Source organism: Chrysochloris asiatica, unplaced genomic scaffold, assembly GCF_000296735.1.
Source record: "Chrysochloris asiatica unplaced genomic scaffold, ChrAsi1.0 scaffold00048, whole genome shotgun sequence".
Taxonomy (NCBI): domain Eukaryota; kingdom Metazoa; phylum Chordata; class Mammalia; order Afrosoricida; family Chrysochloridae; genus Chrysochloris; species Chrysochloris asiatica.
In genome coordinates this window covers 14,018,228-14,043,569 of record NW_006408566.1, presented here as the reverse complement: position 1 = coordinate 14,043,569, position 25,342 = coordinate 14,018,228, and the positions used below count along the sequence as shown (strand labels likewise).

The 25,342-nt window shown below is 41.7% G+C and overlaps 1 pseudogene; it reads left to right on the top strand.

Annotated features, from left to right (window-relative positions):
• The first annotated feature begins 533 nt into the window (after window positions 1-533).
• LOC102839081 lies at window positions 534-18,539 on the top strand (annotated as a pseudogene).
• The last annotated feature ends 6,803 nt before the right edge of the window (window positions 18,540-25,342 follow it).

The following is a 25,342-nucleotide window of genomic DNA, read 5'->3' as shown; positions in this document are numbered from 1 at the left end:
CACAGAGTCCTAGGCTAGGTGATTGTCAGAAAAAGAGAGCAGATCCTAGCACAGCAAGTGATTAAGAGGTGAAGGAATCAAATCATCAGGGGAGCTTGGGACCAGGCATTAAAGCTGGGATAAGAGTTTGGCAGCTGTTATTTGGAAGGTCTTGGTGGGTTCTCTTTTAGGTTTTCGAGTAGCAAGTGGTATTTTATATATTTATATATGGTGGTATTTTATGTAATTATATGTGGTTGAGTGAAATGTAGGAAGGTTGAAGGCAATCACCAATCCAGAAGGGAGATGTTAAGGGCCTGGCTGAAGGCATTGACATTGGGGATGGAGAAAACAAGATCAATTCCAGCAGCTGTCATGATAGACTCAACATTTCTTAGTGGACCGGAAATGGGAAGCAGTGGGAGGAGTGAGCAGAACCCAGGCTTTGGAATGTTACAGCCTCTGGGTAATCCTGGCTCTACTACTTACTCTCTGAATGACTTCTAAGCAACACTCACTAGGGACAGGGGATTACAACTGTCAACAAGGCAAACATGGTCCCTGCCTGCATCAAGATTACAATCTGGGTGGGCCAGAGGTAAGTAAACAATCAATCCCATCAGTGTGTTGACTCCTATGATTGGGGAAGTGCCATGTTCTAAGGAAAGTTAAGTGTTTTTTATCATTGACGTAAACAGGAGAAGGACCTAACCCATACTTAGGAGACCTGAACACCCTTTCAAGGGAAGTTCATTTAGCTGATACCAGAAAGATAAGTAATGATTAGTGAAACAAACCCAGAAGTGATATATGTTAGATATGGAGAACAGCACACACAAAGGCAAGAGACAAGAGACCTAATGTTACACATAGAAGGTACTGAGTGATTTTTAGGGAACTGGAACCTAGACAAGAAAGGAGAGGAAAGGAAACCATAAATTTTGCAAACCTTGTCAAATGATTTGAACTTTTAAATCAAAGATGAGCAATTGAGATTTTATTTATTAACAATCAACAAAATATAATAAAAAATGTATTATGCTCTACATAGCAAAGTGGTTATGAATCGGGCTGCTAACCTCAAGGTTGGCAGTTCAAAACTACCAGCTGTTCCATGGGAGAAAGATGAGGCTGTCTGCTCCCATAAAGATTTACAGTCTCAGAAACCCTGTGCAGGGTCACTAGCAGTCGGAACCGACTCCACGGTACTTAACAACAACAACAACATACCATGTTATGTCAATGTCTCATTCTACTTTCCATGTTATTAACCTTTTTTTTTTCCCCACATTCCAACTCTTTTTTTTTACATCATTTTGTATTCTGGGAGATTTCTTCCATTTTTCTCATCAGCTATTGCAATCTGTGTAGAATTTACCTATTGAAGTTTTAAAAAAATTTTAATGTCTATATTTTTTACTTTAAAAATTTTTATTTGGATTTATACTCATGAATGCCATAGCTCAAAACACCAACAGAGAGGAAAGGAGTCTTCACATCAAGTATCAATCCTATCCCCTCTGTATACAGGGCAGATAGGGACAAACAACTTTGACATTGGCTACCTAAAATAGGGGGGAGGAGAGCTATAAAGGCACAAAGTGGCTGACTTACAAGTTTTCAAAAGGCAGTTTAGTTTAAAAGTGTGCAGGGGAAGAGAGTCCCCACTGAATAGTTTTAATCTTGTCTAGATGGGTCTGGAATCCTGGCGTGGCACTGTGAGCTGATGCGCTGGACTGCAAAGTCATTTGAACCACAAGGTCAGTTGTTGAAGCTCACAAGCTGCTCCTTGGAAATCCTATATAGAGTCTCTATGGGTTGGAACTGACTCAATGGCACTTAACAAGAAGATGAGTCTGGTGAAAAGAGATGGGGATAAGATTCTTATGATTCAATAGTGAGTAATTGTAATCATGCCTAATTGCTATTGTCACAATTGTAAAGGTCTTGTAACAAAAAGTGGGGAGTAGTTAATTTTACAGTCCAAAAAAAGAAGACCCTAGGACCATCAAGGGAGAAGAGCACAAGCAGAATGTGGGACCCTACCCAGAGAAGCAGTGACAGCAGAGATGGAGGCAGAGATGGAGACATGGAGACAGGGAGCAGCTGAGGACTCCAGGTACATGGAAAGAGAGGAACTGAGAGCTGGTGGCCAGAAGGCAGGCTTGCAGAATGTGCCCTTTGGTGCCCTCATATGCATGCAAAAGCATGACAATGCATAAGGAAGATTGAAAAAGAATTGTTTGATGTCTTTGAATTATGACACTGATGGAGAACACTGAATACACCATGAGCTACCAGAAGAAAGAACAAATCTGTCTTGAAAGAAGTACAGTCAGAATACTACCTAGAAGCAAGGAGTATTGGACATGTTATCAGAAGGGACAAGTCTCTGAAGAAGGGACAACATACTTGGTAATGTTGAGGGTCAGTGAAAAGCAGGATGACACTCAATGAGATGAACTGACACAGTGGCAACCACATTGTTAAGTGGCGTAAACAGAGCCATGATTGTGGGATGGTACAGGAGATGACTGTGAGTCAGAACCGACTCTATGGCACCAAATAACAACGTTTTTCAATGGTGGTTGGTGGTTATTATGTGCCGTGGAGTTGGTTCTGACTCATAGCAATCCTGCATAGGGTTTCCAAGGCTGTAAATCTTTATAGGAGCGGAAAGATTCATCTTTCTCCTACGGATCAGCTGGTAGTTTCAAACTGTTGACTTTGAGGTTAGCAGCCAGGCTTGCAACCACTACAGTACCAGAGCTCCTTTAGTTTTTTTTTTTTTTTCGATATCTACATATTAGGATCATCATCTCCTATTTGTGCTTAATAATGTTATTTTTAATTATTTGAATATCTTAAATATACTTATTTGCATGTTTCTTTTAGATTGCTCTAGTAGTTTAAGTTCACCAGAGGTGAGCTCTCTTAGTTAAGTAAATAGAGTGTGCATAAATGGCACTGAACTTCCTTGTTGTTGTTGTTATTTGCATGTATTTTAATTCTTCTCAAAAGTTGTTTCCTCGAGTGTCTTGGGTAGAGTGGAGGACAGTCTCCATTTGGGGAAGCTTCTCAGTTGTTTCTGTCCAGGTTCTATCTGGAGTTCATTGATTCCGAACTATTGTATGTTAATGAATTGGTTAAGATTTTTCTACTTTCAGAATGCAGACCTCACATACATATGTAGTGTAGGCTTGGGATTTGAATTTTACAGTTCCATTTTGGGAAGGTTGACAGTCTTTTCTAGCTATGGGTTTGGGCTAGCTGAAGGACATTCAGATAGTCATTTCTGTATGGGAAGCACATTCTTCACTGAGCTTCAGAGAACTAATTTCCAGCCGTTCATTGAATACTAAATCTGTGGCATTTAATAGGCATTTTAACCCAGCCCCTGTCATCTGTGCCTGTCACAAGTCTTTTTTCTGTTTTTTTAAACTGTGAATTGAGTGAAGTTTTACACACAAGATCATCAGTTTTACATCTAACAAATCATACACGTTGTTTCATCTAGATGATTGCAATCCCGTCCATGCAACAACAGTTACCCTGCTTCTCCCCTGTGGCCATATACAAATTATCCTTTTTCTAACTCTTACATATACATGGAATATATATATCCCACTCTTCCTTCCACACACATTCAGCCTGTATCTCTGTCCATGTGTCTACACACAGAACACTGTGGTTCCAAGGTTGTGTATCTATTACTATTTACCTCTATTCTCTTTAGACAATGCATGCCTCCCTGTATCTTCACCTATATTCATCATTCTTCTGCCAGCCTCCCTATTCTTGTATATTGTCCTGTAGCGTAGTGTTTATGAATCGGGCTGCAAACCTCAAGGTCAGCAGTTTGAAACTACCAGCTATTCCACGGGAGAAAGATGAGGCTCTCTGCTCTTGTAAAGAGTTACAGCCTCAGTCGCTATGAGTCAGAACCAACTCCATGGCACATAACAGCAACAACAACAATTATCCAAGTTAACATGTGTCTACCCTCTAGCCATAGAATTACTCTCACTTGCCTCCCACCCCGGTAACCATCCAAGAATGTTTCTGTTAGCATGAAAACCTTTTCTTGAGTTTTTACAATAATGGTTCCACACAAATATTTGTCCTTATGTGATTGACTTATTTCACTCAGCATAATGTCCTCCAGGTCCACCCATGTTATGAGGTCTTTCACAGATTCATCATTATCTTTCAACGTTGCATGCTTTCCATTGTATGTACCAAAGTTTGTTTATCCATTCTTGCTTTAGTGGGCATTTAAGCTGTCTCCATCATTTGTTATTGTGAATAGTGCTGTGATGAACATCAGTGTTTATCTACTCGTGTTCTGGTTCTTATTTATTGTGTTTATTGTAAAAATCCTTTTACACTAAGTAAAAGGATTGCTGAATGCTTTGATTTCCAGCTTTCTGATAAAGGATCACACCATTTTCCACAATGGTTGAACCATTTTACAGTTCCCCCAGCAATGTAGAAGGGCCCCAGTCTCTCCACACCCTCAACAGCATTTATTTTTTCTGATTTTTTAAACTTTGTTATGATGCTGGTATGAGATGCTATCTCATTGTTGTTTTGATTTACATCTCTCTAATGGCTAATGTACCAAAAGGAAATGGTTGATGTTCAACCGCTTCAAAAGGTGCATATGATCAAGAGCCAATGACAGAAGTGAGATAGGAGGTGGGGCTTGATGGTGGCTAGGGTGGAGGTGCAGTGAAGTTCGTCAGCAATACCACAGAATACCAGGCAAAGCAGATCCAGGGCAGAGCTCCAAAACTCGGAGCCACATAGCTAGGAATATTTAAAAAGTTTGAAGGCTTATAGCTAGTGGAACTTGAAGCTGAAGAAAGAAATCATGTGCTTTTAAATCTGCCAGGCTTGGAGGCCCCAAGCCGACATCTTGGGTGAGACCAAATGGCAAGACCAAGGAGGGAACAAAAACACCACAGAAAAATGCCATGGGAACCTTGGAGCAAAGATGGAAAATACACGTTGTCAGTTTTGCTTGGTTCTGATTTTTTTTTTTTTTTTTGGTATCTGGTCTTGGCACTCCTCCTACCCCCCAACCCAAGAGCAGGCCCTGAATGTTTTTTTGTTTTTGTTTTTGTTTTTTAATACAGGAAAGGCCAGGGCCAGGATAGGGCTTCAGAGAGGGAAAAAGAGTTTAAAAACAAAACAGGCCAAAAATTAAATTAAAGCCTGAGGTATAGCATAACAACCAACAGTGGCATCTTGAAATCTCTCAGGCAGCTTTGAAAGCAAGAAGCTGAAGAAAGGACATTAAAGTCATACTCATATTAGGCTACAGATTTTTTTTTTTTTTTCTTCTCTCCCTCCTCTCCCCTTTCTGAGATTATACACTTCAGTATTCAGTCTAGTTTTGTTTTGTTGTTGTTTGTTTGTTTTTAGCTGGTGCTGTTTTGCTGTTTTATGTTCCCCCTTCTACATTTGTAGGACTCTTTCTTTCCCTATATTACCCAAGAAGAGTCATCAATGGCTGCCATGTAGTCAAGCTACAATCATACTCTATAAAACACCAAAACCCAGGCAAGAACCAATGTACCAGGGAGGCAGACAACACCTATGAAAGTTATTCTGAGTTAAGCAAAGAGAAGAGTGAAAAGGGAAGCCCACATCCTGATCACATCTACCTGGAAGCAATCAGAAAGCATAAAAAATACCAAAACACTTACTCAATTAAGTATTAAGGCCACAGATAAACACTAAACATGTTCATGAAGCAAAAGTAGATGACCATATCAGCACATGTCCAGAAACAAGATAAAATGTCTGAGACAAATGACCTAGAGGTAGACCTGGACTCCATTCTGGAAGGAGGGCAGGCCTTGGAAATGCCTGAGAAGGAACTCAGAAAAATGATGATAAAATGTTTCAAAACACTTTACAATGAAGTTGAGAAAAATAAGGAAGAAGTCAGGAAAGCACTACAGGAACAATCAAATAAGATAGATACAATATTGGAAACAATTCAAAACCTACAGAAAGAGGTCCAAACGATCAATAATAGAATATCAGAAATAGACAATACTCTGAAAGGGTAAAGGAGTAGAATAGAAGAGATGGAAGGCAGAACCAGTGAGCTGGAAGACAATTCTCTCAATACCACTAAGATAGAAGAGCAAACAGAAAAAAGGGTTAAAAAAATCTGGAGAAGGTCTAAGATTCAGGTTGAACAACATGAAGGAGAATAACTTAAGAATTATCGGCATTCCAGAACAAGAAGACTCACACAAGTCCACAGAGGAAATAGTTGAAGAGCTGCTGGAAGAAAAATTCTCTAACATCCTGAAAAGTGAAAAGGTAAACATTCAAGAAGCTCAACAAACCCCAGGAAGGATAGACCCCAAAAGAAAATCACTGAGACATATCATAATCAAGCTCTCCAAAATCAAAGATAAGGAGACACTCCTAAAAAGTTCTTGTGCAGCCGATTGCCTAATGCAGTACGTCATTTGATCTCTTGACTGTTGCTTCCGTGAGTATTGATAGTTGATCCAAGAAGAATGAAGTCCTTGACAACTTCAATCTTTTCTCCATTAATAAGAATGTTGTTTATTGGTCCAGTGGTGAGGACCTTTGTTTTCTTTACATTGCGATGTAATCCATACCAAAGGCTGTGCTCTTTGATCTTCATCAGTAAATGTTTTAAGTCCTCTTCACTTTCAGCAAGCAAGGTTGTATCATCTGCATATCACAGGTTGTCAATGAATCTTCCTCCAGTCCTGATGTCACATTTTTATTCATATAACCCAGCTTCATGGATTATGTGCTCAGCATACATGTTGAACAAGTATGGTAAAAGAATACAACCTTGTTGCACACCTTTCTTAATTTTAAACCATTCAGTGTATCTTTGGTTAATTATTTTAGAAGTCACCAGGCAGGATCTATCATTCTAACTTCTGACTGCACGTGAACTTGGCGAACTCATGTGTCATTTTCCTGCAGAGAATGTGCACACTAGAGTGGACTCCGGTGACTTCAGCTGCCAGCACACCAGTGAAACTCAGTGTCCCCCACTGAGGCTCATGCTGCAGCAGCCCTGGTTATGGAATTGAGGCTAAACTGGGGGCAATGGGAGTGGAAGCTGGGACAGAAAGACTAATTAATTAATCTCAGTAATTCATCTCACAAATAGTGCAAGAAAATTTAAGAGAGTTCAATACTTTCAGACCCCAGGCATAGGGGATTTGGAATAATCTTGGAATGAGAGTTTTGATCATCTTTTTGCAGACTCTATTCTTAATATATATATGTGTGTGTGTGTGTGTGTGTGTGTGTGTGTGTGTGTGTATAATTTTATTTTTGATGAGAGTTCATGCAGAAAGTTAAGTTCCTATTTGACAATTTCCACATGAAACTGTTCAGTGATAGTAGTCTGTGTTCTGGCTAGTCTAGTTTCCCTGCACCCCTATCTTCTCATCTTTGCTTTAGAGTAATTGTTGACATTTTGGTCTCATATAGACAGATTTTCAGTAGAGCAGAGTTCTTATGGGTCCCCAAATCACTGATGTTGGGTTGATTCCAACCCATAGCAAGCTATAGGAGAGAGTAAAACTGCTTCAGAGGGTTTCTGAGGCTGTAAATCTTTATGAAAACGTCTTTTTCCCACAGAGTGACTGGCGGGTTCAAGCCACCGACCTTTCGGTTGGCTTCATCCATTGTACCACTAGGGCTCTTTTCCTATGGGTTGTTGTTGTTGTTAAGTGCTGTTGACTTGATTTTGACTCCTAGTCCAGTGCTAGAATCCTTCAATAATGCAACTCGAGGCTTGAATTTTTTCTTAAATTATTTCAGCTTGAGAAATACTATGTGTGGAGGAACCTGATGTGGGAGGGGAAACCTTCATCCCTGTTTTGACTATGTGAGTGACAGATGACAACTGTGCCCTTAGAGGCACCACACTGCCTCTCTGAAAAGACTGACAAGAAGCCATATGTTTAGTCCTCTTGCACAATTTGTTTTTCCCTTTTGGTCTTCAGACTTGGGGTCTTTGGACGTTTAATTATAATAGTTTATTTTGTGTACTTGAGCTTCCCTTTGAAATGTTCTTTTTGTCACTTTAGCTTCTCTACATTCTCTGACTTCCATTTTGGTCTTTTCCTTCTTTCCTGTCTTTTTAATGACCTTTGCTTTCTTCATGAATGATGGCTTTTTTTTTTTTTTCTGTCTGTCAACTTTTTATTGTGAACTGGGTGAAGGTTTACAGACAAGATCATCAACTTTACATTCAACAAACTATGCACTCTGTTTCATGTTAATGATTACAATCTCTTCCATTCAACAACATGTATCCTATTTGCTCCTGGTGGCTCCCCATTTACATTTTATATTTCACAAATGAACAAGGCAAAATTTGATGTACATTTAGAAAACAAATAAAATGTATTTATTCAAACGTCCAAAGGGCACATACAGCCAGCCAGCCTCCTGTCTACAGGCACACAGCCACCATCTCTGCAATTGTTGATTTTCTAGGTAAGAATCTCATGCCCCACTCATTCTATTCCTTCTTGATGGTCCTGGGATCGTCTGTTCCTGAAATGAAAGATTAGTTTCTCCCCCCTTTTAGTTACACATCTTCTACAATTACAGTTGTGGCAATTGCAATGAATCCTTCTAATAATTATTCACAATTGAATTATAAAATCCTATCACCATAGTCCCCCTTTCCCTTTCACCAGAGTCATCTGGGAAAGAGGGAAACTACTTTACCCACTTCATGCTGCAACTAAGCACACTCATGAAAGCTTGCAAACCAGCCACTTCATGCCTTTGTAAACACCCCATCCCACTTTTAATAGCCACTGTCTAAATTATGGTGTTGGGGATTAATGTGCTGGACTGCAAAGTTGCTTTGAACCACAAGGTTTGCGGTTCAAGCTCACCAACTACTCCTTGGAAAACCTATGTTGTTGCTATGTGCCGTGGAGTCGGTTCCGACTCCTAGTGTCCCTGTACAAGGTTTCCAAAGCTGTAAATCTTTACGGGAGTAGAACGTCTCATCTTTCTCCTGTGGAACGGGTGGTAGTTTCGAAATGCTGAACATTAGATTAGCAACCCAGTTAGTAACCACTACCAGAGCTCTCTTGGAAACCCTATAAAGAGTTGCCAAAGGGTTGGAACTGACTAGACAGCACTTAACAACAACAACAATCAACCTAGTACACTGAGGAAACAAGATTATTCCTTGATACGAAAAATCCTTCCATTCCAATCAGAATTTAGAGTCCCTACATTCATAGGCAAATGTGTACTTCATCAAATTGTAGCAATTTGCACTTGTTCTCAGTATCAAACATCTTTATCTTTCTCCGTTCAAGTTCTGGTCATCTAGCCATCTAAACTAGGTCAAATAGGTACTAGTTGCAAGTTTGGGAATTCATGCACATGTCTCTGCACTTCAGACTAGCTGGTCACTTCACTCTCAGCCATAGCCCTCAGGGGCTAGGTCAGTGTGCATGGGTTCAGGAGTTTATATCATCCTAAACTTCAGACCACCCAGCCCTTTCTCTTCTGTCTCTCATCTTAAGGTCAACAGGTGCCAATGGAACATGGCCAAACTCAGACCATGTCTTCATTGCTGCATTTCCCTATCACTCACAAGTAAACCCAGATGGCCACTAGCAAGTATACTATTCTACTCATGGGTTCCCTTCGAGTTTCAGTCTTAGAAAAGGGTTTTCTATGATGAACTTACTTTTTTTCACTTGCTGCCTCCAAAGCAAACAGCTCACTTGATATTCAAACAGCCAAACACTTTGTTTTTTTTCCTGCAGGTCTTTCTTTTGATAAGAATCTTTTGTTCTTTCAGCAGTTCTGGGTTGGTCTGTGTGTCTTTTCAAGTGGGAATATTCCAACTCAGAAGATTCTGTGTGGGACTCAGGATTTCACCTAAGGCCCCATACTCTACAAACACTTAACAAGAGGCCTATTTCCCTGGGCAAATGCTATTTTCCCTTTTAGCAAATCCAATCAGTTATAGGCTGAAGGCTTACAATCTATCACCATAATTCCCAATATTCATTTCTATCACACATAAATGTAGGTAGGTGAAAACAATATCCGTAAGACTGTCAATTACATAAATATTTTCCCACTCCTTTACCCATTCAGCCTGTCTTGATCCATGTATCTACTCACAGAATACTGCTGTTCCAAGATTGAATATAAATCACTGTTAACCTCTAACCCATTTAGCCCATGCATACCTCTCCCTAAGTCTTCCCTTATCTTTATTGTTCATCTGCCACCCTCCTTCTTCTTGTGTATTGCCTTCTTTCCTTGTATATTGCCTTCTCTGTCACCCGAGCTAACATGTGGTCAACCCACTAGCTAGTGAATTACTCTCCCCTCCCTCCCACCCTGCTAACCATCAAAGAATGTTTATTTTAGTATGGAAATCTTTTTGTAAGCTAATAGCAATGGTCTTATACACTATTTGTCCTTTTGTGAATGGATGATGTTCTTGATGTCATTCTGTAACTCCTCTCGTCTTCAATAATTAGTGTCTAATGCATCAAATTAGTGTTTGAGAAGGTATTTAGGTTCAAGTGGGATTCGTTTCAATTTTCTTCAGCTTCAGCCTGAACTTGCAGATGAGCAATTGGTAATCTGTTCCACAGTCTGCCCCAGTCTTCTTGTAATGGATGATATTTAGCTTAACTATCTCTTCCTGCCTTCCCCCCACCCCATGCTATTGGTATTGTATACCATTGAGTCATTTCCAACTCATCATTACTTTCTATAGGGTTTCTGAGAATGACTGGTGGGTTTGAATTGCTGACTTTGTGATTATCATTCCAGTGCTTATCCTATAATGCCACACCAGGGCCCCCTATTTCCCCATAATTTTATTCCTGTGTATCCATCTGTTGAGGTTCATGTGTATAGTCAATGTTTATGTTGTTGAGGAAAGACATTTGCAATGAATGCCATTAGTTTTGCAAAACTCTGTCATATGGTCTCCAGCATTGTTTCTATCACCCAGTTCATATTTTCCAACTGCTGATCCTTCCTTTTTGTTTACAACATTTACATTCCAATCACTAGGAATAATGAAGACATCTTGATTGCATGTTTGATCAGTTTCAGACTGAAGAAGTTGGTAGCAGTCTTCAGTTTCAGCATCACTGGCTTTAGTGGTTGATGCATAAATGTGAACAATAGTGGCATTATTAACTGGTCTTCCTTGTTAAGGCAAATGGATATTACCCTATCACAATAGCACTGTACATCAAAGTAGATCTCAAAGTGCTCTTTTGGACGATGAATGTAATGCCATTCCTCTTTAATTTTTCATTGCTGACATAGTAAACCATATGATTGTCGCATTTAAAATGGCCAATTCCAGTCTATTTCAGCTTACTAATGCCTAGGATACTAATCTTTAGCATTTCATTTCATTTTTGATGACTTCCAGTTTTCTGTAGTCATAATTTCTACATTCCTGTGTTCTGATTTTTAATGATTGCAGCTATTTCTTCTCATTTTGAGTTGTGTCCCCATCAGCAAATGAAGGTCCTGAAAACTTTGCCCCATTCATATCAGTAAGGTCAACTGTACTGAGGAATCAGCTCTTTCCCGTTGTATTTTGAGTGCCTTCCAACCTGAGGACCTCATTTTCTGGCACTGTATCTGACAATGTTCTACTGCTGTTCATAACTATTCAGAAGTCGTCTGCCTCTCTTTCTTCCTGCTCTGTCTTAGTCTAGAAGCTCTGCTGAAATCTGTCCATGCGAGTAACCCTGCTGGTATTTAAAACACCATTATTTAAAATACATTTTTAAGTGCCATCAAGCCAGTTCCAACACATAGCAACCTTGTACAGGGTTTCCGAGGCTGTAAATCTTTACAGGAGCAGAAAGCTTCATCTTTTTCCCGTGGAACAGCTGATAGTTTCCACCTGCTGACTTTGCATTTAGCAGCCAGACTCATAACCCATACACTACCAGAGCTCCTAATTTAAAACATATACATGCATATATACATATGCCACTTAACTATATATATATAGTTGTTACTGTTATTAAGCACCATCAAGTCAGTTCTGACTCAGAAACTCTGTATAGGGTTTCCAAGGAGCAGCTGGTGGGTTTGTACTGCTGACCTCATGTTTAACAGTTCAATGCTTATCCTACAGCACCATAGCACCAGGACTACATCTAGACATTATATATACATATATATAATGTGAAGGAGCTCTGGTAGCGTAGTGGTTATGAATCGGGCTGCAAGCCGCAAGGTCAGCAGTTTGAAACTACCAGCGGTTCTGTGGGAGAAAGATGAGACAATCTGCTCCCGTAAAGATTTACAGCCTCAGAAACCCTGTGTAGGGTTGCTATGAGTCGGAACCGACTCCACGGCACCTAATAACAATAATAATAATGTGTTATATGTTTAGATATACATCTGGTGGGGTGCTATGGGTTAATGTGCTGGACTGCAAGGTCAGTTTGAACTCAAGGTCAGCAGTTCAAGCTCACCAGCCTATCCTTGAGAACCCTATACAGGGTTGTTATGAGTTGAAACTGACTGTATGGCACTACAACAGATATGCATCTAAATAGATATATGGGGTTCCGGTGTGGTGGCTGCTGTAGGATAAGCACTGGACTGCTAACCATGCAATTAGAGGTTCAAACCCCACCAACTACTCCTATACAGGGTCACTATGAGTGGGAATTGACTGGATGGCTCTTAACAACAATATAACTATATTGATAAGGATATCCATGTAGGTAGTCTTCTCATATAGGTCTATTCTTGTCTTCTTCTAAAAGAGGGATCACACCATATTTGTCCTGATTCCTTGACCTCACTTGCCATTATTCTCTCCACATCCACTCATGTGATAACATGTTTCTCAGACTCATCATGGTTCTTTATGATTGTGTAGTATTCCATTGTATGTATGCACCACGTTTTGCTTATCCATTCATCCATTGATGGGCCCTTCGGTTGTTTCAATTTTTGCAATTGTGAATAAAGCTGCAATGAACATGTTTTGGTGTTGTTAGGTGCTGTTGAGTCGGTTCCAACTCATAGCAACCCTGTATAGAGTTTCTGAGGCTGCAAATTTTTACCGGAGGAAAAATCCTCATCTTTTCCCCACAGAGTGGCTGGTGGATTTGAACTGCTGACCTTGCAGGCAACACTTACCCCACTGTGCCACCAGGGCTCCTTTCCTAATTTGCATGTACACATAATGTCATTAGTGTTAGAGATGAGTTTGTGTTGTAAATCCTAAACTCTATACTTGTGGATAGGAGGTCCTAGTGGTACTATGGACTAGACAATTGGCTGCTAGCTGCAAGGTCGGCAGTTCAAACCCACCAACCACTGTGAGAGAGCAAGTTGAGTCTGTCTTATAAAGATTTACCATTATGGAAACCTTATATAGGGTCACAATGAATCAGAATTGATGGGATGGCAGTGGATTTTTTTGTTTTTTTTAGTGTGCTTGTAGATATAACCCATTTGGGACAAGGATTTTCTTTGCCATGTTAATGAGGCCATATCAATGTAGGGTTTTCTTAAACCAATCTCCTTTGAGGCATAAAATGAGCATGTTAGGCTCAGAGAAGGGAGAACGAACTGAGGGGAAGATGCAGGCCACATCACAAGAAGATGGACAAGGAATTCACCAACAGAAGCTAAAGAGAGACAATGACCAAGAGAGAAAGCCTTTCCCTACAGCCAGTGCCCTGAGGAGCTCTGGTAGCATAGTGGTTATGAATCGGGCTGCTAATCTCAAAGTCAGCAGTTCGAAATCACCTTCAGTTCTGCGGGAAAAATTGAGGCTTCCTGCTCCTGTCAAGATTGACAGCCTCAGAAATCCTATGCAGGGTCTCTATGAGTCAGAACTGACTCCACGGCACATCACCTCCACCACCATCAGTTTCCTAAACTGTGAGAACATGAATTTCTGTTTGTTAAACTCACCTACTTGTGGTATTTCTGCTAGATTAGTACTAGAGAACTATGACAATTTATAATAAACAGATCCAGCCTGGACTCGCTTTACCCCTCGTCATTCTCCCCGTGTTTTGTACATCTTGAGAGGAGAGTCCCAGAGTCTGAAAATTTAATAGTTACCTAGTAATGGTTATCTAGAAAACAAAACAAACAAAATCAAGGCAATTATTAACTTGACAAAGAAAAAGCAATTGTAGAAGAAACAAAGTTCATCACAGTGTTCAGCTGAGAATGTTGTTGTTAAGTGCTGTTGAATCGATTCCGACTCATTATGACCCTGCATAGGGTTTTTGGAAAGTGGCTAGTGGGTTTGAACCAATGATCTTACAGTTAGCATTCCAGTGCTTAACCTCAACACCTGGACTCAGCTGGGAATAATATTTGCATAATTCTAGTAATTTGAACACTGAGTATTTTTTCTAGGCTAAGATGTATTTTTCTCTCCAGTATTTCCATTTCCCAATCTCTTCCTTCAGGGACACTCTTAACCTGCTGAGGTTTCTCATATAGAAACCATGGATTCGGACATTTGTCTCCCCCCATCCCCATGCCCCTCCATGAGTCATCACATCTTTTTATTCATGCCACAATTTTTGAGGGAGAACTTTCTACTTCAAAGGAGACCTTTCCTTGTATCAGAAATGCATTTATTTCAGGCCTGGGTATCACCCCATGAAGTGGCATAGCTATGCCAAACCCCGAGACATACTGTGGTTGCCCCCAATAGTAACTCATATCTGGCTATGAGCAGTCCTGACCCTTCAGGTTTGGGGAATGGTGTCACATTGTATTAAGAGGGCATCTTTGGACAGGGGAGGAGAATGGCTTCATCAGAACTGTTTTTAACTGAAACATTAGGAACCTTGGAAAAATCATCTCACTATTCTCTTACCATGAGTATTAGTTTCCTATTGTTATTGTAACAAAGTACCAAAAACTTAGTCGTAGCACTCAACAACACAGATTTTTTATCTTGTAGTTCAGGTTGTATTCCACCTGAAGACAACAGGGGAGAATCTCCTTTCTTGCCTTTTCCAGCTCCTAGAGGCTGCCCACATTCCCTGGCTCATGGCCCCCTTCCATCTTCAAAATTAGCAATCACATCACTCTGGTCTCTACTACCATCATTGCATCTTTCTCTGCCTTTCCCACCTACCTCTTTTTTGTTTGTTTGTTTGTTTGTTTGGTGGTGGTGGTGGTTTGTTGATTGCTTGCTTATTTCCCTACTTTTAAAAAGAATAGTTTATTGTGAATTATGCGATAGTTTACATGGGAGAACATTAGCTTTACATTCATCCTATCATTGCCATGGTTACAATCCCCTCCATGCATCATCAAACAACCAAAAGGTTGCCCCTTGGTCAGTCGTCAGCACACAGCCCCTCTCCCTCTCTGGGTCTAGAGCCCCCAGCCACTCCATCTCTCCACATCATCATCTCTGCCTCCATCTCTGGTGTCACAGTTTCTCTGGATAGGGTCCGGCACTCCACTCTGCTCCCTTGATGGTTCCAGGGCCCTCTGCTCCTAGACTGCAAAGTCAACCACTCCGCTCCTTTTGCTAAAAAAGGTCTACCTTTACATTTCCAACCCTCACAGTCAGTCCTGAGAGCAATTATTCACTATTGTACCACAAGAGTCCTGTCCCCATCTCCTTTCATCAGCCTCACCCAGACAGATTGGATACTACTCAGTGGAGAGTCTACCTTCCTCAGCGCCCTCTGGATCTAGGTTCCCTCTTAAAAGGTTGTAAGCCAGTCACTTCTTGCCTTTGTAGCCCCGCCATTTTGGGTAGCCAATGTCCAAATTGCCCATCCCTGTCTACCCTGTGTATCGAGGGGGTGGGAATGATCCTCGCTGTAGAGATCTGTTCACTCTTTTGAGCTACTGCATCCATAGGTGTAGGTCAAATTCATCAAATTGTATCAGATTACTCTTTCCTCCTCTTTCTTCTTCTAGTTGAGTTCTGATCATCCAGTCATTGAAGCCAGGTCAAGTGGGTATTATCTGCAAGTGTGGGTGTTCTTGTGCATATGCCCTCTCTTTTTATCAGCTGGATGCTTCACTCTCCACTCCAGTCCTCTGTGGTCATGTCAGTGACTCTGGGCCCAAGAGTCCCCAGGTCTTGCCACCCAGCTGACCAGGTCTCTACCCGGGTTCACAGAAGTCTATTGAATGTGATAAGACTTAGCTCGCAGCTTCATTGCTGTTTTTCCCTCATTTCCCCTTATCAGTGATCAGTCAGAGCACATGTCTGCTCGTGTATTCCCCTTGAGTCTTGGAAGGGGGTTTGCCTTGATGTCTCTTGTCCCACATACCTCTTACATAATCTCTTTATCTCATGGCCCTGAACAGCACATCTGCAAAGTCCTTTTAGCCATGTAAGATAATATATTCACAAATTCCATAAATTTGGATGCATGTACTTTAAAAAAATTTTTTTTTACTTACCTTCAGTTTCCTCCACTGGTGTTATTCCACATACCACATATGCCTCATCTAAAGGGGCTCCAGGTAGCAGGTCTGGTAGTGAGAGTTGAAAGAGTTGGGATGAAATGGGGGGACTGTGACCTTTACCCAGACACCCTGAGTCTAGAAACAATAGTTAGAGCTCCTTGTCAAGGGTTCCCTTCATATCCTGTCTTTCCAAATAGCTCCAAACCAGATGTTTAGATGCCATTTACAACCCACCGGTGTCCTCATTTGAACCAGAGAGATTTGCTAACACTTGTAGTTTCACCATCTCTGCAGATCTGCAGTTCCCAAAATAAATTTCTGGAATGATGCCTCAGTCTGCATAGCATGCCATAGTGCGTCCTCAAGAGTGGCTTGGGGTACAGAGACATTTGATTTGATGAGTACTGTGTGATGTCATTGTTGTTGTTAAGTGCTGATGAGTCAGTTCTGATTCATAGTGACCCAGTATAGGGTTTCCGAGGAGCAACTAGTGAGTTTGGACCACTAACCTTGCCGTTCAGACCGACATTAGAGTCATGAGCTTATATTCTGCAGCACCACACCAGAAGTCCCTCCTTTTTACCTTCTCCTATTGCCCTCTCTGAAACCTGCATTTGTTGCTGCTGAGTCAAGTCAGTTCCAACTCATAGTGACCCTGTCTAAGGTTTCCAAATGAGCAGCTGGTGGATTTGAACTGCTGACCCTGTGCTTCACAGTCCAGTGCTGATCCTACAGTGCCATACTAAGATTCTTGAAGCAGTATACTGCCTGTGACTAACAACACATGACTCTTCAGTCCTCAGACTGAGGATCAAGAATCCTGTAGATTTACTTCCCCATTCTCTGACTCCCTAGATTGCTTGAAAGGCCAACTTCATGTATAATTCTCTTCTCATTCTGAGATAGCCTCAGGGTCCCAAGACCTTACCTTGGAGAAGGCAAAACCCACCAACAAAGAGGGCCATGAAACCTTCCGTGTTCATCCCTCCAGGGCAGCCCACTCCCTCTTAGTTGATTAACTCCTCCACATCCTCACTTTAAGGAGCTCTGGTAGCGTAGTGGTTACGAATCGGGCTGCGAACCTAAAGGTCAGCGGTTCGAAACTACCAGCCGCTCCGCGGGAGAAAGATGAGGCTTTCTACTCCCGTAAGGATTTACACCCTCGGAAACCCTGTACAGGGTCGCTATGGGTCGGAACCGACTCGACGGCACTTAACAACAACAACAACATCCTCACTTTGAAACTTGAACTATTCTTCCTGGTCATGTGGTTTGTGTAGACCAATGTGATGGCTCCTGATACTAGTAAAACTTTCACTTTTAGAATCTCTATGAACCTAGGGTACTGGGGCTCAGAGTTCCTACAGCTGGCACCTCTACCACGGTGGATCCCAGGCCAGGTAAAGAATTTGCGTATGACAGAGCTCGTGGGGATAGGGAGAAAACTAGCCTTTAGTAAAGTTTCAAGTGTTGGATTATGTACTCGATAGCTTTGATTCTGAATTGAGACTGTGTTCTACTGGCTTTAAGAGTATGGGAAGAATTTCTTCCACTGAATCTATTTAAAGAGATGCCACAAAGCAAACTGAAGCTCCGAGACACTCACACACACAGCTACACGCGCTCCCTGGATCTCCCAGTCTGCCTGGAGATGGTGAGCACCAGGCATTCCCCACCTTCCTGAGGAGCAGCACGCTGCTGGTCATCAAGATGTATGTGTTCGCCGTCATCATGGGTCAAGTGAGACCGAGGAAGAAGGCTTTTGCTAACCCCTAGGATGCCCTGAAACACGGAGGTCTCCAGTATTGCCGGAGTGACCCAGATGTGGAGCGCTGCCTCAGGGCCCACTGAACGACATGGAGACCATCTACTCCTTCTTGTTCTCGTACTTGGTACACTCCTTCCTGGGACCCAACCCTTTCATTGCTGAGATGCACTTCCTCCTTGTCTTTGTGGGCCGCATGGTGCACACTATGACCTACCTGGGGAAGCTGCGGACGCCTATGCAATCCTTGACCTGTACCCTGGTCCAGCTCCCCTGCACCTCTATGGCCCTGCAGATCCTCTGGGAAGCAGCACATTACCTGTGACTAGCAACACATGCCTCTTCAGTCCTCAGACTGTGGGTCAAGAATCACCATGGCTCTGCCTGGGGCACTTGGAGTCCCTTCAAGATTGTGGTTTTCTGACAACCTGTTGAGCATGTGGATCCCTGGGCTCAGCAGGCCTGCATGTGTGCATGCATGTGTGTATACATGTGCATATATGTGTATTTCTTAGCTCCTGGAAATTCCTGGATGAAGTGATCAGTTAGAAGTATTTAGTGTGGATTTATCAAGTTTGATAGGAAATCCCTCAACTCAAATAGCAGACTATTGAAAACATCACTCTCGGAGGAGTAGGAGAGTGAGGAGAGACACTCAAGTTCAACATCCTCAAACTTAGTGATCATCAGAACCAGGGCCAACAATGGAGACTCTCAAACTTAACCCTTTGAGATTTTTGACTCAGCTGGTTCGGGACTGGGGAAGGAGGGTTGGGTATCTGTATTCTTAAAGGGCTCCCCATAAGAATCCCAGCAACACCCAGCCTGGGAGTCGCTGACACAGCCCTTTGTAGATGGAGAACCCAGGAAAGGGGAGAATGGTATTTTGTGATTTCTTATATGGAGGGAATTTAGAGAGACAGTGGGTGGGTAGGACTGGATGTCTTTGTTCCCTGTTGACCCTTCCCATTGCTCTCAATTCCTTTGCTAGTTCCTCCTCTCGGGCCCACATGCTCAGATGCAGATGAGAGTAAGGGCAGCCATTTTCTGGTAGCTCTAGTTACTCCTACAGACTGTCAATCTACAACAATGGACTTTGGATGACTAACCACTGGAAGCAAATTCCTGGCTACTTTAGTATCCGCCATGTTTGAGAATTATAAATGTCTACTTCTTTGGGGGAACCAGTGTGTATGTGTCTCTCTTAGACCCTTGTTTAATCATTAAATGAACATGCCTGGCCAGCTGAGCCACCACACACACAAAAAAACAAAACAAAATGAAATTGCATTCTGATTACAGGAAAAGAGTTGGCCTTAGCTTGTTAAATGTATCCAACACACTAATTTCCTGTATGAGGGAGCAACATGAATAAAATTCAGTGATTATCAATAAACATGTCACTTATTAGTGGATTCATTAAATGTTCCCTAACACATCATTTCCATTCAGAGTCTTAAAAATTGTCCCCAATTTATGCTGATTGGGGAATGTACTGGAAACCCGTCAAGTGGCCTCCCCTTCCAAATAGCAGCCTCTGATTCTAGGTCACTTCCTCACTTTAATGGAGAATGTAATGGAATAGATATGGAAATGAAGGAAACAATTGGACCAGTGTGGGAGTATAAACCATCTGGGCCTTGTATAGAGGCAGCTTTCTTCCAAGAGGAATGCTGAACACAAGGGTGCCCTGACCTCTTAGCTGTTCAGGTCCCTGTTAGGAGTCTCAGTTCCAAGGCTCCAAGGCTCTGTAGTGGGACATGTAGGTCAGTCCTGTTCTTTGGATGCTGACTGGAGCCTGGCCCCTGGGACTTCACACTGGGACCTGGTATTTTTTCCCTATACCTACCTAGCCTGGGGGAGTCCTGGTGTGGCGCTACAGGATAGAGCACTGTACTGAAAGATTTGTTTGAACCGCAAGGTTGGCAGTTCAAACCACTAGTTGCTCCTCAAAAACACTACACAGTGCTCCATAAGGTCGCTATGACTTGGAATTCATGGCTCTTAACCACAACAACAACCCAGCCTGGGAGACCTTGGGCGCTGCAAACCATTAATGTGCTCTATTGCTAACTGAAAACTTGGCAGTTTGAATCTACCCAGGGGTGCCTCAGAAGAAAGCCTGATGATCTACTTTCTAAAAATCAGCCATTGAAAACTTCTATGGAGCACTGTCCCTATGGAGTTCTACTCTAACACATATGGGGTCGCGGTGAGTCAGAATCAACTTGAAGGCAACTGGCTTGATTTTGTCTAGTATCTAATCTGGATCCTTGATCGATCCAACAAATGAGTGGGAAGATCCTTGAGTCCTTGAATATGTGACTATGTGAAGGATGGAGCCAAGGAAGCAGGCCTAAGAGGGAGTCATTTCATTAGTGAGTACTTCTGTGTGGCAGACACTGTCCTGGGTGCCTTACATACTCATGTAATTTTACTTACTGCCCTCAATAGCTTCATGAAGTAGATGCAATTATCCCCATTTCAGAAGGAGACTAAAGGTTTGTATCAGTCAGGGTTCTAGTAAGGAACAGATAGCATGCATCTTTGTTACCTAGTATCGCTACCACACAAATTCAAATGGATGGCTGGCAGCTTAGGAGGCTAGAAGTCTGAATTCAGAGCACCATCTCTGGAGAAAGGGCCTTGCCTTCTTTTAGCATCTGTAGGTGCAGCATTCCTTGGAGATCTCTATGTATCTTGTCATCAAACTTTCCCTGGATCTAGGAGCCATGGTATTTTCAATAACCTCATATGCATGCCAAAGCTGGACAGTGAATAAGGAAGACCATAGAAGAATTGATGCCTTTGAGTTATGGTGTTGGAGGAGAATATTGAAAGCGCCATGGGCTGCCAAAAGAACCAATAGATCCATTTTGGAAGAAGTGCAGCCAGAGTGCTCCTTAGAGGCCAGTATGGCCAAACTTCATCTCTTGTACTTTGGACACGTTGTCAGGAGGGACCAATCACTGGAGGAGGATATCATGTTTGGTAAGGTGGAGGGTCACAGAAAAAGAAGAAGACCCTCAACGAGATGGATTGGCCAAGTGGCAGCATCAATGGACTCAAGCGTGGCAACAGTAATGAGGTTGGCCCAGGATCTGGCAGGGTTTCGTTCTGCTGTGCATAAGGTCGCTATGGGTGGGTGCTGACTCGATGGCACCTAACAACAACAACAAGGAGCTTCACAGTGCAGGGACCTCAGGTCCAAAAGACACACTCCACTCCTGACTCTTCTATCTTGGTGGTGGTTGTTGTTAGGTGTCATCCACTCGATTCCAACTCATAGTGACCCTATGCAAACCAGAGTGAAACACTATGGCTTCCTGAGCCAGCCTCACAATCGTTATATCGCTGCTGCCATTGTGGTTTTGTTCTTTGATCTTCATCAGTAAATGTTTTAAGTCCTCTTCACTTTCAGCAAGCAAGGTTGTATCATCTGCATATCGCAGGTTGTTCATGAGTCTTCCTCCAATCCTGATGCCATGTTCTTGTTCATATTTGTGATCATTCCAATGAGGTCACCCAGAAGAGAACAGAAACCATCAGATAATATCACTGGTATCAGATGCAAATAAAATTTTGCTAAGATATTTTTTAAAATGGCTGCAACAGCACATTGACAGGGAAACTGCCAGAGGTTCAAGCCAGCACTTCACAGATAATGTGATTTTTACAAATTGAAGGTTTATGGCAACCCTGAATTGAGCAAGTCTGTTGGTGCATTTTTTTTTTTGTCCTTAACAACCTGTGCTCACTTTGTGTCTCATTTTGGTAATTTTCATATTTCAACCTTTTACATAATCCTATTGTTTACTATTGGTGTAGAATGAGGAGGAATGAGAAACAAGAGTGGAGTCTGCAGGGAGAGTCCCCAAAGAAATCTGACATCTTTCAGGTAGAGCATGAGAACAAAAGCAAGATGCACAGCAGCAGAAAAGATCAACCATTTTCCATTGGTAAAGAGCTCAAATAGGATTCCGTCTAGTGGTAATCCTTTGTATTTGGAAATCAGGAGGACATTACTGCTTTATCAAGAGTACAGTCAGTCTCTTGTAGCGTAGCTCTGGTAGCGTAGTGGTTACGAATCGGGCTGTGAACCTTAAGGTCAGCGGTTCTAAACCACCAGCCACTCCACGGGAGAAAGATGAGGCTTTCTACTCCCGTAAGGATTTACACCCTCAGAAACCCTGTACAGGGTTGCTATGGGTTGGAACCGACTTGACGGCACTTAACAACAACAACAGTGTCAGTCTGGTGATGGAGAGGGCAGAATAGTGAATGGCTTGAGAGGAAACAGAGAGTGAGAAGTTTTAGCACTGATAATTAATTAAAATTTACTAATTTTTACTCCTTAAAAATGTGACACCTACTGTATCATACAGACTTGATACTGTTTGAAACATACTTTGGGAAGTATTGCTGGGAACAAGGGACTGCTGAGCTATCCTCACAACTGGTATGTTTGAGACCTTTATTGCTGCTACTGTCTCAGGCGATCGTGTTGGAGAGTCTTCATTCTTTTTATTGACCCTACTCCTTACTCTGGTAGCATAGTGCTTATGAGTTGAGCTGCTAACCTTAAGGTCAGCAGTTCAAAGCTACCAGCTGTTTCCCAGGAGAAAGATGAAGGTTTCTGCTCCTGTAAAGATTTACAACTTCGGAAACCCTATGCAGGGTCGCTGTGAGTCGGAACTGATTCCACGACACGCCACCACCACACCTTACCAAGCATGATGTCCTCTCTAGGAACTAGTCCCCCCTGACAACAGGTCCTAGGAATGAGAGATGAAGTCTTACTAGTCTTGCTTCTAAGGAGCTTTCTTGCTGCACTTCCAAGACAGGTTTGTTTGTTCTTCAGGCAGTCCATGGTACTTTCAGTGTTCTTTGCCAATATCATTATTCAGATGCACTGATTCTTCTATGACCTTCATTATTCAGTGTCCCAGTTGCACATGCGTATGAGGACATTGAAAATGCCATGGTCTGGGATGTGCATCTTAGTCTGCACATAAATAAAAGTGACATCTTTGTTTCTGAACATTTTAAAGAGGTCTTGTACAACAAATTTGCCTAATGCAATACATTATTTGATGTCTTGACTGCGGCTTTCATGAGTGTTGATTGTGGAATGAAGTTTTAGACAACTTTAGTCTTTTCTCTGTTTATCATATTATTTATTGGTCTAGTTCTGAGGGTTTTTGTTGTCTTTACATTCAAGTGTAATCCATACTGAAGTCTTTGATCTTCATCAGTAAGGATTTAATTACTTCTAAGCCCTACTCAGCGTAGTGGTTATGAATTGGGCTGCGAACCGCAAGGTCAGCAGTTCTAAACTGCAAGCTGCTCTGCGGGAGAAAGATGAGGCTTACTGCTTCCATAAAGATTTACAGCTTCGGAAATCCTATTCAGGGTCACTATGGGTTGGAACCGACTCGACATCACTTAACAACAACAACAAGCCCTATTCACTTTCAGCAAGCAAGGTTGTGTCATGTATGCATTTCAAGTTGTTAATGAGTCTTCCTTCAATACTGATGCCACGTTCTTCATATAATCCAGTTTCTTGGATTATTTGCTCAACATACAGATTAAATAAATAGGGTGAAAGAATACATCTCTAGTGCACACCTTTCCTGATTTTAAGGCATTCAATATTCCTTTGCTTTGTTCTAATGACTGCCTCTTGTTCTATGTACAGGTTCCTTGCGAGCACAATTAAGTGTTCTGGAATATCCATTCTTTGCAATGCTTTACATAGTTTACTATGATCCACACAGTCCAGTGCCTCTGCATAGTTAGTAAAACACAAGTAAAATTCTTTCTGGTAATCTCTGCTTTTATGTAAGATCCATCTGTCATCAGCAATGATATTCCTGGTTCCACGTCCTCTCCTATGTCTGATTTGAAATCCTGGCAGCTCCCTGTCGATGCACTGCTGCAACCGTTTTGAAATTATCTTCAGCAAAATTGTGCTTGTATGTGATATTAATGATATTGCCTGATGATTTCCACATTCTGCTGGGTCACCTTTCTTTGGAATGAGTACAAATATGGCTCTCATCCGATTGGTTGGCCAGGTAGCTGTATTCCAAATTTCTTGGCACAGATGAGTGAGCACATCCAGCACTGGATCAATTTTTACCAACAACAATGATGTTTACCAAGTCTGATACAAATATTTCAATTTGTATCTTGTCAAACTCCTGGAGCTTTGTTTTTCACCATTGCCTTAAGTGTTGCTTGGATTTCTTCCTTCGATAGTATCAGTTCTGGATCATATGTTACCTCTTGAAATGGTTGAACATCAACCATTTCTTTTTGGTACAGTGACTCTATGCATTCCTTCCATCTTGTTTTGATGCGTCCTTCATCAATGTTTTGCCTATAAAATCCTTCAATATTTCAAGTTGAGGCTTTAATTTTTCTTCAGTTCTTTATGCTTAAGAAATACTGCGGGTCTTCTTTCCTTTTGGTTTTCTGACTCCAGGTCTTTGCACATTTCATTATAATATCCACTGGCTTTGTCTCCTTGAGCAGCCCATTGGAATTTTCTGTGCAGTTGCTTTATTTCCTTATTTCTCCCAGTTACTTTAGCTTCTCTATGCTCAATAGCAAGTTTCAAAGTCTCTTCTGACATCCATTTTGGTCTTTTATTTCTTTCCTGACTTTTTAATGACTCTTTGCTTCATGTCTGATTTTTTTGATGTCACACAACTCTCCTGGTCTTCAGTCATTTGTGTCTAATATAGCAAATTTGTTCTTGATATGGTTTTTAAATTCAAGGTCATATTTTGACTCTTGTGGACTTGTTTTCATTTTCTTCATCTTCAGCCTGAACCTGTATAGGAGCAATTGGTGGTCTGTTCTCCAGTTGGCCTTTGGTCTTGGTTTGGCTGATGATATCAATCTTCTCTTCTTACAGCTGTAGTCAATTTGATTCCTTTGCGTTCCATCTGATGAGGTCCATGTGTATAGTCAACATTTATCTTGCTTATAAAAGGTCTTTTCAATGAAGAAGTCATTGTTCTTGCAAAGTTCTGTCATGTGATCTCCAGCATTGTTTCTATCACCAAGGCCATATTTTTCAATTACTGATCCTTCCTCTTTGTTTCCAGCTTTTGTGTT